The sequence below is a fragment of the Pristis pectinata genome, chromosome 7 (assembly GCF_009764475.1).
Source record: "Pristis pectinata isolate sPriPec2 chromosome 7, sPriPec2.1.pri, whole genome shotgun sequence".
Lineage (NCBI taxonomy): Eukaryota > Metazoa > Chordata > Chondrichthyes > Rhinopristiformes > Pristidae > Pristis > Pristis pectinata.
Genome location: NC_067411.1, coordinates 67,465,956 through 67,472,793, shown reverse-complemented (window position 1 = coordinate 67,472,793; position 6,838 = coordinate 67,465,956).

Genomic DNA, 6,838 nt, shown 5'->3' with positions numbered 1-6,838 from the left:
CAAAGTAATGATGCAGCTTTACAAAACTCTGGTTAGACCACACTTAGAGTACTGTGTCCAGTTCTGGTCGCCTCGTTATAGGAAGGATGTGGAAGCGTTGGAAAGGGTGCAGAGGAGATTTATCAGGATGCTGCCTGGATTAGAGAGTATGGATTATGAGGAGAGACTAAAGGAGCTAGGGCTTTACTCATTGGAGAGAAGGAGGATGAGGGGAGAAATGATAGAGGTATACAAAATATTAAGAAGCATAGATAGAGTGGACAGCCAGCGCCTCTTTACCAGGGTACCAATGCTCAATACAAGTGGGCATGGCTTTAAGGTAATGGATGGGAAGTTCAAGGGAGACGTCAGAGGGAGGTTCTTCACCCAGAGAGTGGTTGGTGCATGGAATGCGCTGCCTGGGGTTGTGGTGGAGGCTGATACGTTGGTCAAGTTCAAGAGATTGTTAGATAAGCATATGAAGGAATTTAAGATAGAGGGATATGTGGGAGGAAGGGGTTAGATAGTCTTAGGCGTGGTTTGAAGGTCGGCACAACATGGTGGGCCAAAGGGCCTGTATTGTGCTGTATTGTTCTATGGTTCTATGGTTCTAATGCAATATTATATACAGGAGAAAAGAAGCCATGAATATTACAAAGAACTTGGTCACTGTGAAAGGTAGCATGGCTTGTACTCAGTGCATCATTGACTACTGGAGATTTATGCTAAAAAAATTGTTTATTATCAACACACAAGGTGCCGGAGGAATGCAGCAGGTCAGGTAGTATCTATGGAAGGAAACAGACAGTCTACATTTTGGGTTGAGACACTTCATTTGTCCATTTCCCTCCATAGATGCTGTCTGACCCCCCAGGCCCCCACCCCCCACCCCACCCGAGTTCCTCCAGCACCTTCTGTCTTGCTCCAGATTCCAGCATCTGCAGGTTCTTATGTCTCCAGTTTAATAACTAGTTTATTGAGGTTTCTTTTAAACAGGAGAGAGACTGGTCAGTAGCTCAGTTACCTTTAGGTTTTAAGCACATTTAAGTAATATGCTTAGGGGCGCTGAATGACAATACAAAAATGGGATTTTTTTCTGGTAGTCATAAAAATTCCTTTTCATAGGAGAAGGGAATTTTCCTGTATCCTAGACAACATTCTTGAGCAACTAATGCCATGAAAACAGATGAGTTGTAGCCTTTTTGCTTCGAGCAAATTTATTTTCTCTTTGCCAAATAACCACAGGCTTTACGTTATAAAACCCATGAATTAGTCAAGTGTCTTGGCACATCCTGAAGCTGTCAGGGGCAATGGAAGGTCATAGAGTCATTCAGTACAGATAAAGGACTTTTGTCCCACTGACTCCACACTGACCATAAACACCCATTTACACTAATCATATTCTCAGTTTATTCTCCCCACATTCCCCTCAACTGCTCCCCAGATTTTATCACTTACCTGCAAACTAGGGGCAAGTTACAGTTAGTCAATTAACCTAGCAATCCATACATCTTTGGGATGTGGGAGTAAACCAAAGCACCTGGATGAAACCCGCACAGTCACGGGGACAACATGCAAACCTCATGCAGGCAGTACCAGATGTCAGTATTGAACCTGAATCACTGGAGCTGTGAGGCAGCTGCTCTTTCAGCTGCACCATCATGCCCCCAAAGATCTTCTTTTAAACTTACAATGGACATATGCAAAGTATGTTACCTGAAGTTGGTAAATCATCAAAGTAGGATCATGAGCATTATATCAATAATGTTAGCTATCATCAATACCATAATAATCTGCAGCTCCATCTTACCATTCCTTTCACAAATATACCATTAGGTGCCATGACCAAATAAGGATTAACTGTTCCAGACCCCCATTGATGAAGGTAATATATTTCACCTCAAATTGAAACATGGTAGGATATTCAATAAGGTATCTAATTCTTCCTCATATTTGATTCCACAGGAATAATTTTAATTGAACTCTTTGGTGGAAAAGAGATTGGAGTTGATTTACCATATTTTACACTGATGATAATGGAGAGTTAAATTGCATGAAGTGTAAAACAAGTGGCTAATCCAGCTGGATTATGTTAAAATACCCTCCGAATCTCAGGAAAGGTCACTGTGACGAGCAGTTGTAAAATCTTACTTTAACAAGGACAAGGTTATTCATGAGTAGGAATTTTTATTTTATTTACATTATGAACTAAATCTCTCAATAGTAAGACATTTTGCAGGGCTAAGCCAAATAAAGTCTTATGATATTAGTTTGGACAACTTTTCTGGTGTAGCCCTTTCAGTCTCACTTCCTTCCTCCCTCCTTCACTCCCTTCCTTACTTCAAAAAAAAGAAAAAGAAAAACTATAGATAAAGTACATCCTTATGTAGTGAGAAGTTGTTGATAACAGTAGGACAAGGCAGCAGAAATTAGACAAGATTTTGGACTGCACCCATATGTATTTAGCTGGTAAAACCAGTTTCTTCAGTTTCTGATATAGTATGGCATATCACTCTCCACTGTTTTATATCAAGTTTTGATATACTATGTAGTAGTTGGTGAAATAAGTCATGCAACAAATGCTAGAGGAAATGGTAGAGGCAGGTACAATTATGACACTTAAAAGACATTTGGACAGGTACATGGATAGGAAAGATTTAGAGGGATATGGGCCAAATATAGGCAAGTGGGGCTTGCTCAGTTAGTCAATTTGGTCAGGATGGACAAGTTGGGCCCCAAGGGCCTGTCTCCATGCTTTTTAGCTCTGTGATTCTATATGGTAAACAAATCTCATTCCTGTTTATGTGTCAAAAGCTATTTTTTTAGAATAGAATATCACAAGCAAATAAAATTCATGCCTTCCTTGTTTACCATAGGTTAATTTCACCATGAAGCTTTTAAACTGATGGCAAGACAGTATTTGATGCTTCAGCCAATCTTGTAGCATAAGCAAAAATGGAGGTGAGTAGATCAAAGGAAGAGTCTTTTTACAAGGCACCATTGTAGCCCCTTGTCTAGCATTTATCTTCTTCATTATGCTGATTTAAATTAGTTGGTGTAAGATCAGGTACTGAGTATCAGCAAGGTATTCAATCACATGTACCACTTCATTAAATGCCATTTCTGGTCATATACCTGCATCTTTTGGATTTCTGGGTGGTAATTTATTTCAATTATTCATTTCTTGAGATCAGTGTGGCTAATATTTATTGCCCATTATTAATTGCCCTGGAGAATTTGTGATGCGCCAACTTCTTTGAACAGTTGCAGTCCATTTGATGAAGGTACTCCCACAATGTTGTTGGTTTGGATCTAGACCAGACAATAAACAAGTAGCGATATTTTTCCAAATCAGGATGATATATGACCTCAATAGGAACCTTCATGTGGTAGCTTTCCAGTGCATTTGCTCTTCTTGGTGATAGAGATTTTGGGCTTGGGAGATGCTGTCAGAGGAGCCTGGGCAAGTAACTGCAGTGCATTTTGCAGATGGGTGCAGACTTCAGCCACTGTGCGTGAGTGGTAGAAGGAATGAGTGTTTAGGGTTGTTGACGAGGTACCAATCAAAAGGGCTGTCTTTTCCTGGATGGTGTCAAGTTTCTTGAGTTTGATCGAAGCTGAATTCATTCAGGCAGTTGGAGAGCATTCCATCACACTTCTGACTAATGCATTTTAAGTAGTGGAAAAGCTTTCAGATGCCGAGGTGATCAGAAGCTGACAACAGCTGTATGTCTACAGCCTTGTCTTAGATCAATTAACTCCAAGCAGAGTAAAGATCAAATGCTGAACCTTCCTGGTCACTCTGGCTCATTTATTTGACATCACAGTAAACTGATGCACTGGGGAACAACCAAGATATTTTTAAAATTCATTAAATTTAGCAGATGATATTGCACTTTTTTTGCTACCTTCTCTGTATTTCATAATCTATCCCTGACCGAAAAGGTTTTCAAGAGACTTGAAATTAATGATTGCAAGACAACCTCATTAATGGCTCTAAGCTTTATGTTCAGTATTTGCTATGGTTCACACAAGACTTGACTTTGATACTTCAGTATTTCAGCTAATTTTATCCTGTATTAATGGGAAAATTGGCAACTCCTCCAGTTTTAAAGTCCTAGTTTTAAAAAAAAGACACTTATGATACAATGACACAAAAGGTGTAAATCTATGTTTCGGATTGAGGCCCTGCAATATATCATCATTTCAAGTTTAAAAGCATTTAGACTTTGAACCTCTTGCACAATTTAAAAATAGAAAAAGATAAAAATGTCTTTAAAAGTTTTGGAAGAAGAGGTTTTCATCACAGTCTCAACACAGGACTCTGCCTGGAGCTCTCCTCACAGACACAAGAGACCGCAGGTGCTAGAACCTGGAGCAACAAAAAATCTGCTGGATGCTGCTCGACCCGCTGAGGTCCTCCAGCAGATCGCTTGTTGCTCTCCCCATAGAGACCCTTTCACAACAAATTTCACATGGCCAAACGTTGACTTACACTTTTTGACTCCATAGATGCTGCTTGACCTACTGAGTTCTTCCAGCATTGCTTTTTCGTTCCAGATTCCAGCATTTGTAGTTCATTTTGTCTAAGATTTTGCCTATTGGTGCCTGTCACTCATTCATTTTTTAGCAAATTCTGCTGACAATTTTAAAAATTATTGAATCAAAGCTTTATGTAAAAATGAACATTTGTTCTTGTATATTTTTGAATACCCAGCAACTAATAAAGCCACATCAGAAAACCCATCATAAGAACATAAGAATTAGGGGCAGGTGTGAGTTCTTCAAGCCTTTACTGCTATTTATCAAGATCAAGCCTGATCCTTTACCTCATTTTCCTGCACTTTACCCATGTCTCTTGATTCACTTAATATCCAGAAATCTAAATGAACTCACTGACTCAGCCTCCACAAACTTCTGGATTAGAGCATTCTAAACATTCTCCACCCTTTGAGTGAGTAAATTTTTCCTCATCTCAGTCCGAAATGGGCCACCTCTATTGACACAGTTAAACAGCTGCTATTCATCCTTTAGATGGATTATCTTATTGTCATCATCCGAGTGGGTGGCTGCCAAAATACCTGGTAACATATCCATTAGAGTTTTACTCATGCTTTTGTACTCGGTTTCCCCATGAAAACAAAGCTCAAAATAATTAACTGTTGGAGCAAATCTCTTTATACACTTCCAATTCTTGCAATTCTAAATTCATTGTCATGGTCAACAAAATTGGATAATGAAACATCTGTTTCTTCAATTCTAAATTTGGAACAGTGGTCAGAAATGTGTTGGTATGCATTTTGTGAGTATTTCAGAGCAAAGTATCAATAAATATTTGTCAGGATAATATGATTTTGAAATTCTACCTTGACCAGAGCTGCAAAAATATAAAAGAAAAGCAATGCCCCCATGATGTCTACTGTAATAGTTTACATTTGGCGTACATCTTAAATTGAACAATGTAGTTGAAACTCAGCAGAGTTGTGTATAAAATTACAGTATGTTTGAATACTTTTCATTATATCATATGTAAATGTTCAATGCATGTGTTTTCCCCCCACTGGTCCTTATTAAAACTCCATTACAGATAGTGCATGACTAATTCTAAGCCCACTCACATGTCTTGCTTTTGCCTTCGTCAAGGACCTATCAGCAACCTAAATCCTGATGTTGCTATGGGCCAGGTGCTAAAAGGTAGGATTAGGCTGAGAAGCTAATTTTCAAATGGTAGAGACATTCAGCATCATCCTTTTTGTGCACTAACAAATCACATTTTGTGAAAGAACTTGATGCTTCCACAATGAAATAGTATTAATCTTGAAAACTGCTGGTATTTACTTATACTCATCTTAGTTAAACAACTGAATGCCATGTGATGTCAATTGGGACAATGAAAAATTAGTCATTGTGCATCTTCACATAAAAGAAACAATGTCTGATATAAAGTAGGAAGCAAATGTGTATGAGAAACTTCCCCCAGATTATTTACATTGAAGTTAGTTACACTGTATTATTTTGAGACTTCTAGCCATTACGTGGGCATTGCACCCAAGTACATGAAATTTGTTGCAAGTCAGTCTCGATGGGGAGAGCTCCAATGCAGAGACCTGTGTGGAGAGTGTGATGAAAACCTTTTGCTTTTTCCAAAAGTTTTGAAGACATTTTAATTTTTTTCTATTTTTAAGGTGCCCAAGAGGTTCAAAGACTTTTAAACTTGACATGACAATATATTGCATTGTACACTGGTGATCAGCCCAAGACCCTGGCAGCAGAGCACATCCAAAGAAATCTGAACTAGCGTCTCAGAAGGACATTCATACACTTGCAGTAAATTGAGTTCCAGATTGTAAGATGTTAACTAGTCTGTTCAACCAAATGTGGTTATAAATAAATCAATGCATTTGTAATTCTCATGTATCCACCAGTATTATGGTTTGAAATGACTGATTTTGTAATACATAATAGACACCTCCATATCCTTCACTCCCATTTCCATTTTACTACTGTACTAAATCAATTCAACTATACAAACCTAAGAATAGTGTTAGTAACCATTTTTGAAACAAATTTTTTCCCCAAAGTACATTGAAGTGAAATTATCTCATTTCTCATACTGAATTAAATCACTCAACAAATCATGATAACAACTGCCTTTAAAAGTAAACTATATTTCACAACTACATGGAGTGGAAAGGATAATAAAACTTTGCAAATGTAAATGGTTATGGAAATAGGTTATGTTGACTGTCTCTGGCTCTGTTTTTCTGCTATTGAAACCTTTGGCTACACTTATCCACGTCTTTGTTAACTCGAGATTATTGATTATTCCATAGCACTCCTATCAACCTCCCCATTCCCA